The 23,444-nt window shown below is 40.1% G+C and overlaps 1 protein-coding gene across 1 annotated transcript in view; it reads left to right on the top strand.

Annotated features, from left to right (window-relative positions):
* The first annotated feature begins 550 nt into the window (after nt 1–550).
* LOC115218902 (zinc finger protein 271-like) overlaps nt 551–23,444 on the top strand; it is a 37,867-nt gene continuing 14,973 nt past the window's right edge. Inside the window, exon 1 of the mRNA XM_029788900.2 lies at nt 551–705. The gene's annotated coding sequence lies outside the window, so the exon portion shown is untranslated. The remainder of the gene's footprint in view (nt 706–23,444) is intronic.

The following is a 23,444-nucleotide window of genomic DNA, read 5'->3' as shown; positions in this document are numbered from 1 at the left end:
TTATGTGTAGGAATACAGATTTCTTTGTGTGTATGAGTGTATGTATGTATGTATGTATGTATGTATGTACATGCACGCACACACACACACATATATATGTATATACACGCACATATACACGCGTATAAAGTTATGTTCTTAATTATCTATGGATAGCTTTGTCCTGTTCATTTGTTATAAACAAATATTGTTGAAAACAAATATACACACTCACACACACACACACAACCATGTATATACATATATTCACATATGTGATTAGATATATATATATATATATATATATATATATATATATATATATATAAAGTACACTCACACACACACACACAAAACACACATATATATATATATGCATATATATATATATATTATGCACAAACGTACCTATATATATATGTATATATGTATGCGTGTGTGTATGTCTAAATATATATCTATATCTGTGTGTGTGTGTATATATATAAATATATATATATATATTCGTGATTATGTATGTATGTATGTGTGTGTGTGTGTGTATGTGGAACGTAAGTGGAGATGGGAGTCAGTATGAAGGTGCTTCTCACATAAAGTCGGTCTTTATTCAGTCGAGATAGACTGGTGGTCGACTTCTGTGAGCTGGGTGCAGATATCATGATTTGCTAGTGAAACCCTGGGCTACCACTGCCGACACATATATCCGACTAAGACGGGCAGCCATGGGTAAATAGAGACAATGTCATGTCCTCGGTCGTCATATTGCTGTCCTGTACTCTTCTCTCTCTATCGCTCTCATCATATATATACACACACACACACATACATATATATATATATATTATATAATATATATATTATATATATAATATATATATATTATATATATATATATATAGATATATATATACATGTGTGTATATACATACGCATATGCATACATATATACGTTTATGGACACAAACTTAATTATATATATGCATACACATAAAACATAATGTGTGTATATGTATGTTTATGTGTGTTTCTCTTCCTTCTTTCCTCCTTCTCTCTCTGTCTCTCTGTCATTTTGCTTATGTCAATCAGTTTGTGTTAATATTTTATCACTTTATTCACTATCTCTCTCTATATATACATACATACTAGATACATACATATACTACATACATACATACATATATATGTATATATATTACATATGTCTATATATATATATATATATATATATATATATAATATATATATATATATATATATATATATACATATGACTATATATATATATACATATGTCTGTGTGTATGTGCACTGCTTGTCTAATTTGTCATGTATATATACATGCATACATACATACATTATATATATACATACATTATATATATATATATATATATATATATATATATATATATATATAATACTCGAATACAACCATTGCACGGTGTCTTAAGTACGAGCCAAATTGGGGGGAGCTTCTGTTTCGTGGATCGATTATGCTAGAAATAGCACCCAAATTTTTTTTTTTCTGAAATCAAACCCCCATAGCGTCTTAAGACAAAGAGGGTCACATTTGCAAAATATAATCCCCGATATAAAAGGACGGGATAGCCGCGGTTGGAACGGTTCGACCATGGTTCCTCTCGATTTATGGCTGACCTGGGGCTAAACAGCCCCACTGTGTAGAAAAGATACACAAAGAATATCTCATATATTATAACGCGTGTATATATATATATACAATATATATATATATATATATATACGTTACATGCACATATATATATATGCTTACGTATATGTATGTCTTAGTATGTATGTATATAGAGTACTAATATGGTTATCTGAGTGTACATTATGTTTATACATGTTTCTGTGTATATAACCGGAAGATTATGAGTTCATATCCCATGTAGGGCAACGTTATTGTGTACATTTATAATGAAGCTACTGCATTATTTGTTATACATACATACATACATACATATATACATACATATATAATATATATGTATGTATCTATAATACTGGTATACATAATTTGTCTACATTTATTTATATTTACATTATTGATTTCCTATGTAAATTTTGCAATCAACTCTACGGTTGTTTATGTAAATAAACAAAAATTATTTGCTTAGTATATACGCACCATATATATATATATGTATATATATATATATATATAAATATATATGTTATATATATATATAAATATATATATATATATATATATATATATATATATTATATTATATATATATATATATATATATATATATATATATATAATACACGCAGACACATATTTATATGTGCATATCTTATTTTAATTGTACTTTCATTATCTAGGGTATATGTGTATGTATGTATATATATATGTATGTATGTACATATTTTATGCCCTTCTATTTCCATCTCTTATATCTACATACATTGTATATAATATATATATATATATGTGTGTGTGTGTGTGTGTGTGTGTGTGTGTGTGTGCGTATACATATATTCTTTTATTCTTTTGTTTTATTCATTAGACTGCGGCTATGCAGGGTATATATATGTGTGTATATGTATGTATATACTCGTACACACCACAACTATCCAGAATATATATGTATGTGTGTGTCTCTTTCTGTCAAACTATAATTCCTATTTTGTGTTCATGTATTTGTCTGTTCTATTTATATTATTAAATTAGATTCATATTTGTGTCCCATATCTGTACGCATATATACTCACACGTACACTATACACACACACACACACACACACACATATATATACACATGCATACATACACTCACACACACACACACACACATATATATATATATATATACATATATATGTATATATATACACACACACATATGCATACATACACACACACACACATATATATTATATGTATGTATGTATGTATAGTCACACACACACATTGGTGCATATCCTCCATATCTATCTTTCTCCATCTCTGCCTATATATCTCTCTCTTTTAACTTTGAATTCCTGCCTTTATTGATTTTAACAGAAATGCTTAGCAAAAGTTCACGCTCACAATTTAACACAAGCCGGGTCGGAACCAACACACACACACACACTACTATGTTTACATTACCAATGTATTAGTGAGTGTGTATATGTATGTATGTATATGTGTGTGTGTGAGTGTGTGTGTGCGTGCGTGTCTGTCTGTGAGTCCTCATCTACCAAGGGCCATAACTCTCTATATTCTGTTCCAATATTTTATCCCATTTCCAAATACTATGTGTATATATGTAATATTTCTATCAATGGCAATATCCTATTATATGATATCAAGGTTTATATATCGCACTATGTTGTGTCCCTCGTTTATTTATATCCTGTTCAGATTCTATCTTTGTTCTGTGCCTTTCACGTCTACATAATGTATCTACATAATATATCTAGGTACATTACCATCAATATACCTCCCAGTAGTCTTAGGTTACACCAGACAATACTACTACTACTACTACTACTGCTACTGCTATTACTATTTCACCACAATAAGGAATCCTAAAACACTGTGCCGATACTACACCAGATTCTGAACACTTTGATACTGTCTCCCATACAACGTTACCACACATAATTCACTATACTGCCATACTGTGGTACACCATACTATTACTCTATAGTACATCATACACTATAGCATTACACTGTGATACACTATACCTCTACACTGGTTTGCCATACACTATACCACCACGTATGCCATACACTTTAGCACCGTACTGTGGTACACCATTCACTACCAACACACTGGTATGCCATACACTATACCACCACACTTGTACGTCATATACTATACCACCATACTGTGGTACACCATGCACTATACCATCACACTGATATGCCATTAACTATGCCATCACATTGTGATATGCCATACACTATACCACCACATTGGTACACTATACACCTTACGTCCACACTATGTTATACCATACACTATATCATCACACTATGGTATACCATACTCTGCTACCACATTGTGGTGCACCATATACTATACCATCACACTGTAGTACAGCATATACTCTACCACCACACTATGGTTTGCCATATATTCTACCATCATAATACGCTGTGATGTTACTACCACATTATCACACTAACTTATCACTCCAATTACTTCACCATATTATGATATTATGACTCCATACGTGGAGGCGCAATGGCCCAGTGGTTATGGCAGCGGACTCGCGGTAGAAGGATCACGGTTTCAATTCTAGACTGGATGTTGTGTGTGTGTTTATTGAGCGAAAACACCTAAAGCTCCATGAGGCTCCTGCAGGGGTGGTGGCAACCCCTTTTATAACTCTTTCGCTCCAACTTTCTCTCACACTTTCTTCCCGTTTCTTGAGTAACGCTGCGATGGACTGGCGTCCCGTCCAGCTGGGGGGAACACATACGCCATAGAAACCGGGCCCATGAGCCTGCTAGGCTTGAAAAGGGCGCATAAATAGATAGAAATTACTCTATACACAGCTACAGCATACGCCTCTGTATTACCACCACCACCACAATACACTGACATAAGCACACCATAGACCACCACACAACACATTATGGCACTATGACACTGTACATTTGACAGAAACATTAGAGCATCCATTGAAATGCTTTGCAATTTTCATTCTGGCTCTTTGTGCTCTGAGTTCAATTCCTACCTTTGGGTGGTAGGCTTACGCTGCCATCCACTTTAACACTTCTCCTTTGTCTTTGGGTTCCAGTAAGCCCAGAAGTTAACTTTATTGCAAACATTCAAGGCCAGGTCTTTAGTTGATGAGTTTATATCCCTCCCTCCCTGCCTGTCTCTTACAAATCTCAGAATCCCTGGGAGGGGATGGTCACTGACTTTTCTCCTGAATGAAAGACGAAGACAAAAAACAGCTACATTAATGCACAATTTATTGCTCAATGTTTAAGAAGTTGTTCTCCTCCTCCTCATCATCATCATCTCCATCATCATTTTTAGTGTACTTTCCATATTAGCATGGGTTGGACAGGTCTTCTAAGGTAGATACCCTTCCTCTCACCAAGTCGTTTGGTTACCTCTTACAAAATGTAGGTACATAGTGTACTTATTCCAAAACCATGTTGCTCACAATATAACCTCATCAACATCACTGGTCATCTGTCAACTTTCCCTCAAACCCTGACTGTGGTCATTATGGCCCAGATAACTTCTATTGTGATTATGCCTCAACACTGATTACTATGGTCATTCTCACTTAGATGCTGGCTACTGTCTATGACCCTTGCGGGTGTCCTTAAAAGTTTTTGGTTTTTTTTTGTTAAACTTTATGTGCAATGATTTGTTTATACTTCTGCAATGCACAAGATATCATAACAACTTTCTGATCCAATTCCTAATAATATTTAATTCTAAAAATATAATGGGATTTTTTTTAATGTTGAATGGCTGTAAGGGGCCACCTGAGTAAAATAGTAATCAAAGGGGTCCATAGATAGAGAAGAGGTTGAGATCCACTGGCCGAGATACTGCTGTGGTCACAATGACCTGGAGACTGACTGCTGTCAACAGCCTTCCTTAATGTTGAGCTTAAGTCTTTCGGCATCAGTTTATATTGCTTAACAGCCAAAGTGTTACTGTTATAAACTTGGTTTGGTGTGATGTACTGTAGTGTGTTCAGGTGACCGAGGTTGTGTTGTACTGTAGTGACCTTAGCTGTGGTGTTGTTATTGTTATTAACCCCAGGTCATACCTTATTGAGCTACCTATGATCAAAAGTTGTTCCAGTTGTGATCTTTTTTTTTTCTTTTGTATTATATATCAAGGTGGAGGTGCAATGGCCCAGTGGTTAGGGCAGCGGACTTGTGGTGTGAGGATCGCGGTTTCGATTCCCAGACCAGGCGTTGTGTATGTTTATTGAGCGAAAACACCTAAAGCTCCATGAGGCTCCGGCAGGAGGTGGTGGCAACCCCTGTTGTATTCTTTCACCCCCAACTTTCTCTCACTTTTTCTTCCTGTTTCTTGAGTAACACTGCAATGGACTGGTGTCCCGTCCAGCTGGGGAGAACACATACGCCACAGAAACTGGGAAACCTGGCTCAAGAGTCTGGCTAGGCTTGAAAAGGGTGCATAAATAAAAAATTATATATCAAGAATTTCATTGACCACTCTGTCCTCCTCATCATCATCGTTTAATGTTCACTTTCCATGCTAGCATGGGTTGGACGATTTTGACTGAGGGCTGGCGAACCAGATGGCTGCACCAGGCTCCAATCTTGATCTGGCAGAGTTTCTACAGCTGGATGCCCTTCCTAACACCAACCACTCTGAGAGTGTAGTGGGTGCTTTTATGTGCCACCGGCACGGGGGCCAGTCAGGCGGTACTGGCAACGACCTCGCTCAAATCTTTTACACATGCCACCGGCTCAGGTGCCAGAAAGGCGATGCTGGTAACGATCACGCTCGAATGGTGTCTTTTACGTGCCACCGGCATGGAGGCCAGATAACCGCTCTGGCAACATAAAATGACAGGTATGATTTGAAGGAATCTGGCTGCAATTTTTAGCCATTTAAGTGAGCACATAGAGACTCCTTCATTTGGTGTAGTGTATTGTGAAGTACTGTAGGGTAATGTAGCATGGTGATATGTAGTATTTCCTAGTGCAGTGTTGTATGGTCTCCTCTGTTGGCACCTGTTATATTGTGTTGTGATGTGTTACGATGTGTTGCATTAAGGTTCTCATTTCTCCTGAAACAGTGCTTCCAATTTGATTGCTTTGATTGCACTCTGACACCTCATCACCATCATTTTTATCTTTTTTACAAGCTCCACCCTGACAACTCCCAAGATAACCAACTACAGCAACTAATTTAGTCCTTTCTTTGATACTTTGATCTCTCAACACCCAGCATGAAACCACCTCTGCCTTTACAAGAGTGCAAGTAACACCGCAGATGTCATTACTGCTGGTGCTGCAAAGCAAGTACTTAGCACACCCTGGTGGTGTGGTTGATGTTAGGAAGGGCATCCAATTGTAAAAAAACATGCTAAGGCATATTTCTTTATTGCCCACAAGGGGCTAAACATAGAGGGGACAAACAAGGACAGGGATTAAGTCGATTACATCGACCCCAGTGCGAAACTGGTACTTTATTTATCGACCCCGAAAGAATGAAAGGCAAAGTCGACCTCGATGGAATTTGAACTCAGAACGTAACGATAGACGAAATACTGCTAAGCATTTCGCCCGGCGTGCTAACGTGTCTGCCAGCTCGCCACCGATTATATGCTAAGGCATATATTGGTGCAGGGCACAGTATCCCAGTTTGCTGGGTCTTGTCAAACCATACAACCCCTGCCAGCATGGAAGAGGGACGATAAATGTTAATGATATTACTGTTCTGGAGGTTCAGATTGCATTTTTGGTGTAACTTGATGTTAATAATCAAGAAGCAGTTTGTTCTTTAATGTTTAGGTTTTGCTTATACACAGCTTGTTTGTTTTTATGACCACATTTCCCTGCTAGCATGGCTTAGGTGAATACATATTGTTGAAGCATTGTTTTACAACCAGATGTTCTGCCTGGCACTAATCTTTGTTTGCTGACAAGAGATTTTTTTTTCATTCAGCATGTCTTTTAGCATGCAGAGCTACCACCTGATTTGCTAGCAGGGAAATTACTGCAGGTAACACTAACTAAAGCTCATGCAATTTCATCAGGCAACACCTATTTCTAAAATATTAAATTATATTTTGAAAATTCTCAGGGCATCTATATACCCCTTGTGGTACACCAATATCTGCAGCACACCATTTGAGAACCCCTGGCAAAGAAGCTCTCTCATTGACTCAGGAATGTAATTAAATTGGGGTGGACTCAGTTACCAAAGACTTTTATTTGCTGGAAACAGTGGCCTTCTTCCTCCGGATAAAAGGTAGATACGATTCATGTGTAAGGAGTGTCACACTCTATGGTAATGAGATGTGTGGAGGAGTATGTAAGGAATATCTGGAATATAACATAAGTATGATGTATGATCTAACGTATGTGCACTGTGAACTGCAGTGTCAATAACTGAATGCATCTAAACTGCAACTATCAGCGAGTGCATGCTGCACTCAGTCATGCAGGTGCTGTTGTTCTTGTATAGGAGGTGGTATCAAAAAGTTCTTGGACTAGTTCTGTAACACGCCAACAAATGGCAGCACACAGTTGCATGCGCATTAAGAGTTAGCAGTGACCATGGAGCAGTGTGCTGAGTGACTTCACTCTGTTTACTTCACAAGTTGTGAAATTTGTGTTTTTGTGATTACGTGTATGCTGTAGTCTGTGATTTTTGTCATGGACAGGAAGTTGGAACAAAGAGCCAACGTGAAATTTTGCATTAAACTTGGGAAGTCTGCTACAGAGGCATTGAGCAGGCTTCGGTAAGCTTACAGCAACGAGGCTATGTGTCGTACCCAATGTTTCAAACGGCACAGACGCTTCTAAGCAGAAGAACGTCTCTGGAAGACCTGTCACGAGTGTCATCTCCGGAAATGTGGAGAAATTTCATCAGCTTGTGCATGAAGACCATCAGAGGACAGTCGACAACATTTCTGATGTTGTTGGTCATCTGTCACATGGGTCCATGCAGGCAATCTTAACATCTGGATTCTTCATGACAACCATGCATCCTGTCACTGAACTCTCCTCACTCATGAGTTTCTCACCAAAAACATGGTACCACTTTTGCTCTCACCCTATTTGCCAAGTTTAGCACCTGTGGACTTACATCTCTTCCCCAAGGTGAAAATGCGGGTCAAAGGTCACCATATTTACACTGTTGTCCATATCAAGAGTGAATCGCAGAAGGTCCTCAACTCGCTTACAGAAAATTACTTCCAGGCTGGGTTCCAAAAGTGGCAGGAACGCTGGGACTGATGTATTGTTTTGCAAGGTGACTATTTCGAAGGAGATAATGTTAAAACTTAGGTAAATAGGGTTTTTTTTTATTAAATATAATTCAAGAACTTTTTGATACCACCTCCTGATGCTTGCTCCTGATCTTTTTCATAGCTGCTCTTGATCAGCTCTGATGAAGCAAAACTATGGCATGCAGGTAGTTGGTCAAAAAACAAGGTGCAACCCACGTCCATCTTCCCTGCTATATCATGATTCTACTTTGCAGAGGACAACACTGTATATTCTGATGTGCATTCAGGCAACACCTATTTCTATGTACTTCACAAGACCTCATTTCCTCATGTAACAATATGGATCTGTTGTACTCTCTCCACTCTCCATTCTGTCTGAAGATTCTGATGGTGACTGCAGTAGAAGCAGGCAAAGGTGATATCAGAGCACAACAGTAGCTGTTCTTCTGCAATTATTGGTATTTGTTTCATACATTTTGGCATCCACACATGGAAGAATTATCTCTTGGATATATCTGCATCAATTGACCAAGATTCCAGACAGGGACATCTCCATTTCTGATGTCTTCTATTCAGGATTACTTTATCGATTCTTAACACAGTAAGGTGAAGGCACATGGCCTGGCGATCAGAGTATTGCAATCACAATCATATAATCATGGTTTGGGTTCCTGGCCCAGCCCAACCCAGTGTGTTGTGTTCTGGAGCAAAACACTTCTTTCCATGTTGTTCCAGTCCATTCAACTATAAATCAGTTGCAACAATAACTGGGAGGTTAACCCTGAAACAGATATGCACCTCATTCAATGTGAAGGGCTTGTAATCTCAGTGACTTACATGTCGTAGAAACCAGGTTATGCTCTGGCTGTATGAATCCCAGGGCACATGACAAACGTATGCCTGAGGTAGTATTTGAAGATTTGGCTGGTTTAGTGACTCCATGAAAGCTTAGATGCAACACTCAGCAAACTTTGAATGGCTAGGCATGGCTGTGTGGTTAAGAAATTTGATTTGCAACTATGTTATTTTGGGTTCACTCCAGTTGACTGGTGTATGTGATGTGCCATATACCATTTCATACCTTCATGTTTCCTTGCGAAGACATGTTGGGGCAAGCGAAATCAAAATCGAATTGAACCAGCCAGGATCCCTGGTCTGGTGGTACGTAAAAAGCACTATCCGACTCGTGGCCGATGCCAGCGCCGCCTCGACTGGCTTCCGTGCCGGTGGCACATAAAATACACCAATCCGACCGTGGGCGTTGCCAGCCTCGCCTGGCACCTGTGCAGGTGGCACGTAAAAAGCACCCACTACACTCACGGAGTGGTTGGCATTAGGAAGGGCATCCAGCTGTAGAAACATTGCCAGATAAGACTGGAGCCTGGTGCAGCCTTCTGGCTTCCCAGATCCCCGGTCGAACCGTCCAACCCATGCTAGCATGGAGAATGGACGTTAAACGATGATGATGATGTATCATGTATTTTTTTATTATTATGAATAACTCATTCAGAAGGGGAAAAGGCGGCATTTGTGATTCAGAAATTTGGCCTCCATGCTTGCAACAGTAGACCCTGCTAAAGGGTCTCAGGGACCAGTTAGTTATGCTAAACTAGATGATGGATTAATTTTACCACCTAAGAATGAATATACCATATATCATATATACCACCATATACTGCACATACCGTCATAAACCATACATACCACTCTGTACCATTTGGCAGCACCTATTTCTATGTACTTCACTAGAGCTCATCATTATGTAGCACACACCATCTCTATCACAATATTCCACATAAAGAATGTACCTCCATCTGCCACTAGTTATTGACTGAAAATGTTGTATAACACAACTGGAGACAGTTTAGTGTGGACTTAGTGTGTAGTGCAGAGTTGGTCACTAGAAAGGTATCATCATCATCATCATCTTTTAACGTCCGCTTTCCATGCTAGCATGGGTTGGACGATTTGACTGAGGTCTGGCAAACCAGATGGCTGCACCAGGCTCCAATCTGATCTGGCAGAGTTTCTACAGCTGGGTGCCCTTCCTAACACCAACCACCCCAAGAGTGTAGTGGGTGCTTTTACGTGCCACCGGCACGAGGGCCAGTCAGGCGGTACTGGCAACGGCCACACTCAAATGGTGCTTTTTATGTGCCACCTGCACAGAAGCCAGTCCAGCGGCACTGGCAACGACCTCGCTTGAATGTTTTTTCACATGCCACCAGCACAAGTGCTAGTAAGGCAACACAGGTAAAGATCATGCTCGAATGGTTTTTTTAACGTGCCATCGGCACAGAGGCCAGCTTCTTGCTCTGGCAACGATCTCACTCGTATGGTACTCTTAGCGCTCCACTAGCACGGATGCCAGTCATCGAATCTGATTTCAATTTCGATTAGAATCTCACACAGATCTTCTCAGGATTATTTGGGTTCTGCTGTTGTTTAGCCCCTGCTCACCTCTCACTTGCTAGACCTATGATCACAGGTTTTTCAAATATGACCATCTTTTTCCCTTTTTTACTAGAAATAGAGTACCCTGAACTACATTATTCTACGGCTCCTTACATTTTTAAGGTTGTAGTATGTGATTTTCAGGGTGATTTAGCAACTATTTAAAGCAGGTCAAGCAACCATGCAGAGGCTCTCGCACTTGCTGTTAAAATACTGGTGATGTTGGCAAAAATGATAATGAGCTGGCAGAATTTTTAGCGCACCAAGCAAAATGCTTAGTGGTATTTTATCTGTCCTGACGTTCTGAGTTCAAATTCCGCCAAGATCGACTTTGCCTTTCATCCTTTCGGGGTCAATTAAATAAGTACCAGTTACGCACTGGGGTCGATGTAATCGACTTAATCTGTTTGTCTGTCCTCTCTGTGTTTGGCCCCTTGTGGGTAGTAAAGAAATAGGTATTTTGTCTACCTTTATGTTCTGAGTTCAAATTCCACCAAGGTCAACTTTGCCTTTCATTCTTTTGGGGTCGATATAATTGACTAGTCCCCCTCTAATAGAAAGGATTATTATTATTATTATTATTATTATTATTATTATTATCAAGGTGGTAAACTGGCAGAATTGTTAGCAGCCCCAGCATGGCCGCGGCCTTCGGGCTAAAACATCTTTAAGGATTCTGGACAAGATACTTAGCAACATTTCATCTATTTTTACATTCTAAGTTCAAATTCTGCTGGGGTCATCCTTTGTGGGGGGGGGGGGGTCAATAAAATAAGTACCAGCTGAGCACTGGGGTCAATGTAACTGACTTACCTGCTGCCCTGAATTTGCTGGCCTTGTGCCATAATTTGAAACCATTATTATTAAGGTGGTAAGCTGGCAGAATCGTTAGCACACCAGACAAAATGCTTAGAAGCACTTCATCTACCTTTTTGTTCCGAGTTCAAATCCTGCTGATATCACCTTTGTAAATACTAGTTAAGCACTGGAGTCAATGTAATTATTTACACCCCTTTCCCCGAATTTCATGCCTGGTGCCAAAATTAGAAAGGATTATTATTGCTTTTTTACTCGATTTTTTTCACAAACGGACAAAACCCTTTGTAACCTTTCGTCCTGTTTTGTCCCTTTATGTGATAATTGATTTTTGTCAGCCCTTGTGGCCAATAAAATAATTAATTATTATTATTATTAAAGTGGCAAGCTGTTAGAATCGTTAGCACACCAGACAATGTGCTTAACAGCATTTCTTTCAACAGTTCCATTCTGAGTTCAAATCCTGCCAGGGGTCAACTTTGCCTTTCTTCCTTTCAGGGTCCATAAAATAAACTAGCAGTCAAGTATTGATGTTGATATACAGTAATCCCTCGACTATTGTGGGTGTTATGTTCCAACCCCCGCCCCACCCCCTGCGATAGGTAAAAATCCACAAAGAAGAAACAGTACTGTACTCTTTTACTTGTTTCAGTCATTTGACTGCGGCCATGCTGGAGCACCGCCTTTTAGTCGAGCAAATCGACCCCAGGACTTATTCTTTGTAAGCCCAGTACTTATTCTATCGGTCTCTTTTGCCGAACCGCTAAGTGACAGGGACGTAAACACACCAGCAACGGTTGTCAAGCAATGCTAGGGGGACAAACACAGACACACAAACACATACACACATACATATATATATACATATATACGACGGGCTTCTTTCAGTTTCCGTCTACCAAATCCACTCACAAGGCATTGGTCGGCCCGGGGCTATAGCAGAAGACACTTGCCCAAGATGCCACGCAGTGGGACTGAACCCGGAACCATGTGGTTGGTTAGCAAGCTACTTACCACACAGCCACTCCTGCGCCTGTAAATTTTTTTTTAAATTATTTTTATAATTTGTATATATTTGTTTTATTATAAAAGCAAAACAACACCACGGAGGAATCGACGTAAGCTTAAATAATAAACCGCAATATGGGGAGGGGATTACTGTAATCAAACCCCTCTGCCAAAATTTGAAACCATTATTATTATTATTATTATTATTATTATTATTGAGTGAGAGAGCAGTTCATGCCATCAAAGTGACACAAGGGTAAAATATACAAAGCCCAATATACCCATCATGACTACCCGTCTGATAAGGGTACACCAGGCACATGCATCACAACCATATGTGCGCGACATGGTGATCTCATATCAAGATAAACAGCACATGACCTTGCAGGTGGGGCCCAGTTAGAATTTTCTTCAGGTTGAGTAGCCCATCCCGCTCAAAAGGTCCCTGAATAAGGGTTGTTTAAGGATGTTGAAAGAACCACCCATGTTTCCAAGAGTGAATTATTCAAACCCCAAAGAATCCCTCTCAACACATGGCTATGATGCTCCCCCACTACTTCTGCTCATGATCAGAGATGCCCATATCGTCAGCCACTAAGGGACATGCTCAACTGGTTATGGTCAAACAACTGACAAGCAAATCTGTGGTATTGAGCAGAATATTTGCTGTAGCCCATCTTTTATACCAAATTATCATTATTATTATAATACATTAGTTTTGTGTGAGTTTCTGCCGTGCCACCCTGTATACCTCCATGTTCCTAAAGTTTATGTAACACTGCGTTTTTATTTTTGTGAGGATGTTCATGTACCGCACCAGTTTGTTTTGTATGTTCTGTTGTGTACGATGTGTGTAATGCAAGTTGTGTTACATCATTGGGCCTTAATTTCATTATGCTGCGCAAGTTGTGTTGTTTTAGGTTATCAGGTGCATACTGTATAGGATATATGTGTTGTGTGTAAAAATTGTTCTATTTAAGCTCTTCTACTGAATTGATTGTCTTGTGCAAGATGTGGGCTATTATATATATATATATATATATGTATTTTTTTATATTGCCTAATGCTCCAAATACTAGTGGTATTGTTTTCACACTCATACCCCACATCTTGAATATTTCAGTTTCAAGGTCCTTGTATTATGATAGCTTCTCCACTTCTTTTCGGGCAATATTTTCACCAGAAGGGATTGTAACGTCCATTAGTGTTCATCATCATCATCATCGTTGTTTAACGTCCGTTTTCCATGCTAGCATGGGTTGGACAGTTTGACCGGGGTCTGGGAAGCCAGGAGGCTGCACCAGGCTCCAGTCTGATCTGGCAGTGTTTCTACAGCTGGATGCCCTTCCTAACGCCAACCACTCCGTGAGTGTAGTGGGTGCCTTTTATGTGCCACTGGCACGGAAGCCAGTCAAGGCATATTATTATTACAATCTAATCAACTATTCACCTCCCCCAAATTTCAGGCCTTGTACCTATATCAAAAAGGATTATTATTATTATTATTCTATGTTTGACTTTTGCTTTACATTTGTACAAGTTGGCTCCAAGTCTCACCCAGAGACCTCAAGAGACAACAAGTTGGAAGATCGTGTTGGTGTTATGCCTATGGTGCCATATATTTGGTTTTGTACTTAGTGTTGTACTAATGAATGTCTAAGAAACCATAAGAAAATTATGTTTGTTTTAAAACTTGAGATTACATAGAAAGTATTTTGTGTAAGATATGAGCAGTTCCCATGACAACTATCTTTTGAATTTCTGCCATTTTCCTAGTTTCCTGGTATCTGAGTTAAGGTAACAATCAGCCCCTTTTATTATTAAAAAAAAATTTTTTGTTATTGACTATATTCTGTTCACCTGCCCATCTTCTTTAATTCACCCTTTCAGTAATACATTGGCTGAGGGACACAAATTTATAAGAAGTATAAGCCAACTGGATCGACCCTGGTAACTTACTTTTTCCACACCAAAATAATGAATGACATTAGACTATAAATACAGTAACGCATTTAGTCCAGTGGCAGACAAAGCTACACTGATGGATGTAAGATGGAGAATAGTAGTGCTGTGTATAGGAGTCTGCAGAAAATACCAGTCTGCTGGTCAGCTATTGTACTACTTCGTCATTGTTGTGTTATTGGATTAATGGCCAAGGCACTTAACATGGAAATAGCCTTCTCTACCTATCTGTAGACAGACAATGATGTGATGGTGGAATTTTCTCTCTGTAGGCAGTAGTGGGATTACTGTAAAATTGATGAGTGTTTTGTTAGCTTGTAAGGGCTTCAAACTTGTCCCTTGGTTTCAACACCACCAGATGATCTGGTGGGGCTTTAGCAGAGTTCACATTCAGGCTGACCAGCCCCCCTTGGTTTCCTCTCCACCCATGCTTTTCCTGCAGCCATTGACTTGTAGAGGTTCAAGCTGGAGACCAACCACATCAATTGCAGCATCCAGGGATTATCTACAAAGGTCATGGCCATTGCATGTCCCACCTCTTAGCCAACATATTTATTCAAGTATCACCCTTTGGCATTCAATTTATTCTGTCAAATGTTATGCTTATTTATTCACATTGTTTTCACTTAATCATGCATCATCTCATAGCTTCACAATTTCAATGATGTGATTGTTTATCTTTAGAATGACACTGTAGGTTAGGTGTAAGAGGTTGGATCTGGCCGGTTTTGAACATAAAACATGTAAAATATTTGGGCCAGTTTAAATGCTAAAGGGTTAATGTAAGAAATTTAACACAAAACACCAAGGTGGGGGGAGCATTATACTTGAATATAATTGTTTCAAATTTTAGCAAAGCCAGCAATTTTAAGAGAAGGGAGTTTTGCTCAACTGGTACTTATTTTATCTACCCTAGAAGGATGAAGGGCAAAGTCAGCCTCAAAACTTCAAAGAGCCAGAAAATATGCTGTGAAGCATGTTTGTCCACCATGCTGACAAATCTGTCAGCTCATTGCCTTTTACTTGAACATAAAAATACAAAACATCATCATCATCATCATCATCATTTAACATCCGTTTTCCATGCTAGCATGGGTTGGACGGTTCGACCGGGGTCTGGGAAGCCAGGAGGCTGCACCAGGCTCCAGTCTGATCTGGCATTGTTTCTACAGCTGGATGCCCTTCCTAATGCCAACCACTCCAAGAGTGTAGTGGGTGTTTTTTCCGTGCCATCGGCACAGGGGCCAGAGGTGGCTGGCAAACGGCCACGATTGGTTGGTGCTTTTACGTGTTACTGACACGGATGTCAGTCAGGCAGCGCTGGCATCTGCCATGTTCAGATGGTGCTTTTTATGTGTCACCAGCACAGGTATCTTAACTACAATTTCCATTTGATTTTTATTTTGATGTTGGTATTGATGTACTTGACTCAATAGGCCTCCTCAAGAACAGAGGGTCACTCTACGATCCAAGGTTAGCACAGCAGGCCGTCCTGCGAGCCATGAACTCACTTCATTTGTCGGGTCTTCAGTCACAGCATATCTCTGAGGTCTCAGTCTTCGTCATTTCCTCTGTGAGGCCCTGCATGCCACCGGCACATGTATCACAACTACAACATTCATACGATATAAGTATATTACAGATAAAGTATAATTCTGATTTGCAGGTAGGAAAAGTGAGTGTTCTATTATATTTGCGACTGCATTATCCTGGAGTAATTACGGGATTTGCTATAAGAAAAAAATTAAAATTGTTTAAATGCTAAGTTAGAAATTGGTGAATTCCACCATGTTTGACATTCCCTAGATACATCTGCTGTGTTGTCTTCAGTGTGTGATAAAGCTTATGAGACTAACTCTATCACTGCCAACCTGACTGCCAGCTGTGTGTGTGTGTGTGCGCTACATCCACTCACAGCTGACCCTTCCAAAAGTAGAATGATACTTAATCCCTTGTATAAACTCACATTTCTTCCTCACCTTGCTCTCTCTCTCTCTCTCTCTCTCTCTCTCTCTCCCACTTTCCCCTTTCTCTTATCCTGTGTGAATGTGTACATGTGCACGGACACAAGCACACGCACACACACAAACACATATGCACTCACATACAAAGCAGCATCATGGCAGCTGTCTGTTTGCTGGCCATAGCTCAAGGTTGTCACTTCAATCTCTCTCTCTCTCTCTCTTTCTCTCTCTCTCTCTCTCGCATGCACACACACAGAGTATAATATAGTATCTCTCCACCCTCTTCTGTTAAGTAACTATTAACAGTTGTTGTTCTAAGCCATAAAAAAAAGCAAATTTTTAAATAATCTCTGATGTTTGTAAACCTACCAAATAGCTAAGAGTTAACCATTTAGCTACATTGGTTTGAAATTCTGAGATGAGAAATTCACATTATCATATACAAATGTATTCAGGCCAATATCTTGTTACAGATACTTCTACAACGGTTGGCTGAAAAGTTCATAGGCTGACCAAACTACACTCATGTAATGTAAGCAAATCATCATCATCATCGTTTAGTGTCCGCTTTCCATGCTAGCATGGGTTGGACGGTTCACCTGGGGTCTGGGAAGCCAGAAGGCTGCATCAGGCCCAGTCTGATCTGGCAATGTTTCTACGGCTGGATGCCCTTCCTAACGCCAACCACTCCATGAGTGTAGTGGGTGCTTTTACGTGCCACCGGCACAGGTGCCAGACGAGGCTGGCAAACGGCCACGATCGGATGATGCTTTTTACGTGCCACCGGCACGGGGGCCAGGCGAGGCTGGCAAACGGCCACGAACGGATGGTGCTTTTTACGTGCCACCAGTCGGGGCAGCGCTGAGATTTTATTTTTCAACATAGTCACAGTATTTTGGCCATCATATTCCCTGACCTTCTTCCGGTACCTGCCATATTCTGTAGACATTCTCAGAATTTTCTGTTACCTCCTGCCAGAGGCATCCTTGTATTACTCTCAAACCAAACCCTTTAGTCTGTTGTGTCTGGTAGAACTGTTCTTGTATTGTTCTTGATGTTGCTTGTTCCACTTGAACCAGACTTTCTCTCTCTATACACACACACACACACACACCACACACACGTAAGCACAGAGATACAAAACAAGGTGGGAAAAACAGTACTCGAATATCAAAAGTAGAGTACTCTTTTTTCTTTTTACTGTTTTTACTTGTTTTTGTCATTTGACTGCGGCCATGCTGGAGCACCGCCTTTAGTCGAGCAAATCGACCCCGGGACTTATTCTTTGTAAGCCCAGTACTTATTCTATCGGTCTCTTTTGCCGAACCGCTAAGTTACGGGGACGTAAACACACCAGCATCGGTTGTCAAGCAATGCTAGGGGAACAAACACAGACACAAAAACATATTCACACACACTTATATATATATATACATATATACGATAGGCTTCTTTCAGTTTCCGTCTACCAAATCCACTCACAAGGCATTGGTCGGCCCGGGGCTATAGCAGAAGACACATGTCCAAGATGCCACGCAGTGAGACTGAACCCGGAACCATGTGGTTGGTTAGCAAGCTACTTACCAAACAGCCACTCCTGCGCCTATATATACTATTTTATTAAAGCTGAAAGAAAATCTTCACAAATTGCTACTCAGAAATTCTACTTTGATAAAATAATTCTTTTACTTGTTACAGTCAGTTAACTGTGGCCATGCTGGAGCACCGCCTTTTAGTCAAAGAAATCGACCCCTGGACTTATTCTTTGTAAGCCTGGTGCTTATTCTATTGGTCTCTTCTGCTGAACCGCTAAGTTACAGTGACGTAAACACACCAACATCGGTTGTCAAGCGATGGTAGGGGGACAAACACAGATACACACAAATATATACATACATATATATATATATCATCATCATCATTTAACGTCCGTTTTTCATGCTAGCATGTGTTGGATGGTTCAACTGGAGTCTGGGAAGCCAGGAGGCTGCACCAGGCTCCAGTCTGATCTGGCAGTGTTTCTACTGCTGGATGCCCTTCCTAGCACCAACCACTCTGTGAGTGTAATGGGTGCTTTTTACATGCCACTGGTACAGGGGCCAGAGGAGGCTGGCAACAGCCACGATCGGTTGGTGCTTTTTACATGCCACCGACGCAGACGCCCATCAAGGGGACACTGGCATCAGCCATGTTCGGATGGTGCTTTCTACGTGCCACCGGCACGGGTATCACAACTACAATTTCCATTTGATTTTCATTTTGATGTTGATGTACTTGACTCAATAGGTCTCCTCAAGCACAGCAGGTCACCTTACAATCCAAGGTACTTTTGAATGGGCTGGGGCTGGTTATACGAAACTGGTGTAGGATATGGTCGTGAACTCACTTTATTTGCCGGGTCTTCGCCAGTCACAGCATATCTCCAGAGGTCTTGGTCTTTCGTCATTGCCTCTGTGAGGCCCAACATTCTATGTCTTCCTGGGTCTACCTCTACTCCAGATTCCTTCAGCTGTTTGGGAGTGGCACTTCTTCACACATCTCTCCTCGTATATTACCATATCACCCCAAACGTCTCTCTTGCACGCCACATCCAATGCTTCTTATGTCCAGCATTTCTCTCAAGGAGCTTACACACTGTCATGTATGCTAACTGACATTACACATCCAGCGGATCATGCTAGCTTCATTTCTTTCTAGCCTACGCATGTCCTCCGCAGTCATAGCCCATGTTTCTTTGTCGTGAAGCATGGCAGTGATCGGCCATACCAGATTCTTCTGTCCTCACACAGATTATTGCTTTAGTCTGTTCCTCGCTTTTAGGTGGCAGGTGGGCTCACCTTTATATTCTCTACCACAACTGCCTGAGATAAAACAGTTCTTGGTCATAAACTCTTCTGATGGCAGAAAAGTTAGCACCCTGGGTGAAATGCTTAGCGGTATTTCGTCTGCCACTACATTCTGAGTTCAAATTCCGCCGAGGTCGACTTTGCCTTTCATCCTTTCGGGGTCGATAAATTAAGTACCAGTTACGCACTGGGATCGACTTAATCCATTTGTCTGTCCTTGTTTGTCCTCTCTGTGTTTAGCCCCTTGTGGGTAGTAAAGAAATAGGAAGCTTTGTTCAAGAGTAATGTCCCAGGAGGGTAGACCAACTTTTGAATACTCTTCTGATGTTGTTTGATTGCAGATTTTAAAAACTTTATCCAAGTTTTTAATGTAAAATAGATTGTGGTAGTTTTTATAGCCAGCATTCTTGACCTTTTTATCTCTGATGCAGTGCTTGCAGTTTAGTCATTATTTAGAAAAGTCTTTTTAATGTTGATCACCTCTTGCTGGGTGGCCACTAATGGGTTGTGCTTGATGCTGTAGGCCAACGATGATTTCTTTCTTCACATTATGGATAGAAAGCAATTAAGATAAAACAAATGAAAGACTCGGGGCATGAGCTGGGCTCTTGATAACCTCCTCTGTAGGCCTAGCAGGGAGAGAAAAACACCTTTTGGGAGCCCTTTTTATTAAGAAAGACTATTAAGTAGTCTATGGCCATGGAAATAAAAATAGGTTGAACCCTTTAGCATTCAGTTTACTCTATCAAGTGTAATGCTTATTTCTTCACATTGTTTTGAATTAATCATGAATAATCTTAACTTCAAAATTTTGAGGATGTGATAGTTTATTTTTAGAATGACATTGTAGGGTAGGTGTAAGAGGTTGAATCTGGCCAGTTTGAACATAAAGCAGGTAGAATATTTTTGCCGGATATGGCTGGTTTAAATATTAAAGGGTGAAAGTTTCTAATTTCCATCACCTAATTGTCCCACAGGATAATAGTATAGTGCATATATAATGTTAATGTTGTAGTTTACCTCGTGGGTATGTGTTTAATTTCTGGATCATCATCATTGAACCCTTTCGTTACCAACCCAGCTGAAACCACCTCTGGCTCTGTAGTATAAATGTCTTGTTTTAAAATGTTTTGAATTAAAATCTTCCACCAAACCTTTATGTCACAATTAATGTTCCTAACACTAGCTGAATGATAACTAAGTTATTTTACTAAATTCTTTGTTATATTTAAAGTAATTGAAAGAAACACAGAACATCTCAACAGAAATACAGTAACAAAAGGTATAAAATATATAATAGAGAAACAATTCTCAACCCTTTTGATACCAACCCGGCTGAAACTGCCTCTGGCTCTGTAGTATAAATGTCTTGTTTTCATAAGTTTTGAATTAAAATCTTTGTCACAATTTATGTTCCTAACACTAGCTGAATGATTACAAAGTTATTTGACTAAATTCTTTGTCATATTTAAAATTAATTAAAAGAAACACAGAGCATCTCAAAATAAAATACAGTGACGAAAGGGTTAATGCTGAGATGGCTAGGGCAGTTTGACAGGATCCTACGAGTTGGAGGACTGTCTATTTAGGCAAGGTTTCTGTGGTTAGTTGCCCTTTTTTTACCAACCACTCTACAGAAGGTAGTGGCTCCTTTTTTCCCCAGACACCAACACTTATGTGCTAAGTAACATCCTTGATAGTGTGAGGATGTAGTACTGAGGAAGATAGCTTGTGCCAGGTGTTGATATGCTGCAATGTGATAGAGTGTCTTCAACAGGTGTCTTATTGTAGAGATGAGGTATGATGGTATCCTGATCAATGAGACATATGGTCAGAGTACCACAGATAATAACATTGTGCACTCTTTATTACAGCCTCATGAATGTGATCCCACCATATTTCAAATATGATTAGTCTGTGTGTGTTTGTGTGCAATTAAAATAGCCCAATAAATAATGGTGTTTCTTGTTCAAGTTTCATCATTGTCTTCATCATCATCATCATCATCATCATCATCACTGCCATTGTTGTTTCAGCATATTTTCCCCTATTGGCATTGTTTAGGCAGATCTTCCATAATGGCACATCACCATACATCTTAATCTTTTGTTCCCATCCTGTCATCATGGGACCAGTTGATCTCTGGGGTACCAAGCAGAAATCAAACCTAGTCGTGCTGCTAAAAGGTGACGCCATACCACTGTGAGAAGTGAAATTCCAGTCTACCTATCCAAACTACCTGTTCATATGTTCTGAGGATGTTCCCGGTGGTGCTGGGATTAACTCAGGTACTGCATGGTCCTTCCTTTATCTTCCCTATAGTTTCCTGCAATGAAACCCATTTAAGGAGGAACAAACTAGAAGTTGGAAGGTGGACAATCTCTTGAGTACAGTGAACACCAAACCTTGGGGCTGTCAGTGCATCTGAACCTCACCAAATAGACAAAACATCTCTGCTGAATGGTTGTAGCCTCTTATTTTGTATAACTTACTATGCCAAACCTGGTGCCAAGCTGTATTGGCCTTGGATAACATCGGTGGTGTGGAAATGGGAAGCTGGTATGCATGGATGACTGCTGATCTTCCTTAAACAACCTTGCCCGGACTTGTGCCTCTGAGGATAACTTTCTAGATGCAATCCCATTCGTGACCGAAGGGGGTCTTTACCCTATTTACAAGCCCTTACCATAATATACTGAAGGGCTTGAGTAAGACACTTTGTTTCATGTTGCTCCAGTAGTCCACTCAGCTGGCAAAAATGAGTTGTACTTATTTTGCAAAGGGCCAGCCTTGTCAGATTCATTGTGTCATGCTGAATCTCCCTAAGAACTCCGTTAAGGGTACAAAGAGTCTGTGAAGTGCTCAGCTACTCTTTACTCTTTTCTCCTTTACTTGTTTCAGTCATTTGACTGTGGCCATGCTGGAGCACCGCCTTTAATCGAGCAACTCGATCCCGGGACTTATTCTTTTGTAAGCCCAGTACTTATTCTATCGGTCTTGTTTGCCGAACCGCTAAGTAACGGGGACATAAACACACCAGCATCGGTTGTCAAGCAATGCTAGGGGACAAACACAGACACACAAACAGACACACGCATATATATATATATATACATATATACGATGGGCTTCTTTCAGTTTCCTTCTACCAAATCCACTCACAAGGCTTTGGTCGGCCCGAGGCTATAGTAGAAGACACTTGCCCAAGGTGCCACGCAGTGGGACTGAACCTGGAACCATGTGGTTGGTAGACAAGCTACTTACCACACAGCCATTCCTGCTACGTGTATTTTAATTTCACAAGCAGGCTGTTCCATTGATTGAATCAACCTGGACACTCATCATCATAACCAATGGCATGCCCAGCCTGTTCTCCCTGCAAATATTCCTAAGATGTTTATTTTTTTCCTTTTCTTGTTATTTAAGGAACCTTTCAAAATAAAATCTGCAAGCTCAAATCCTGACACATGCAGGGAAGCGATTTATATCTT

This window comes from Octopus sinensis, linkage group LG14 (genome assembly GCF_006345805.1).
Source record: "Octopus sinensis linkage group LG14, ASM634580v1, whole genome shotgun sequence".
Lineage (NCBI taxonomy): Eukaryota > Metazoa > Mollusca > Cephalopoda > Octopoda > Octopodidae > Octopus > Octopus sinensis.
Note: the sequence above shows the minus strand (reverse complement) of the source record. Positions and strands in the feature narration are given on the sequence as shown.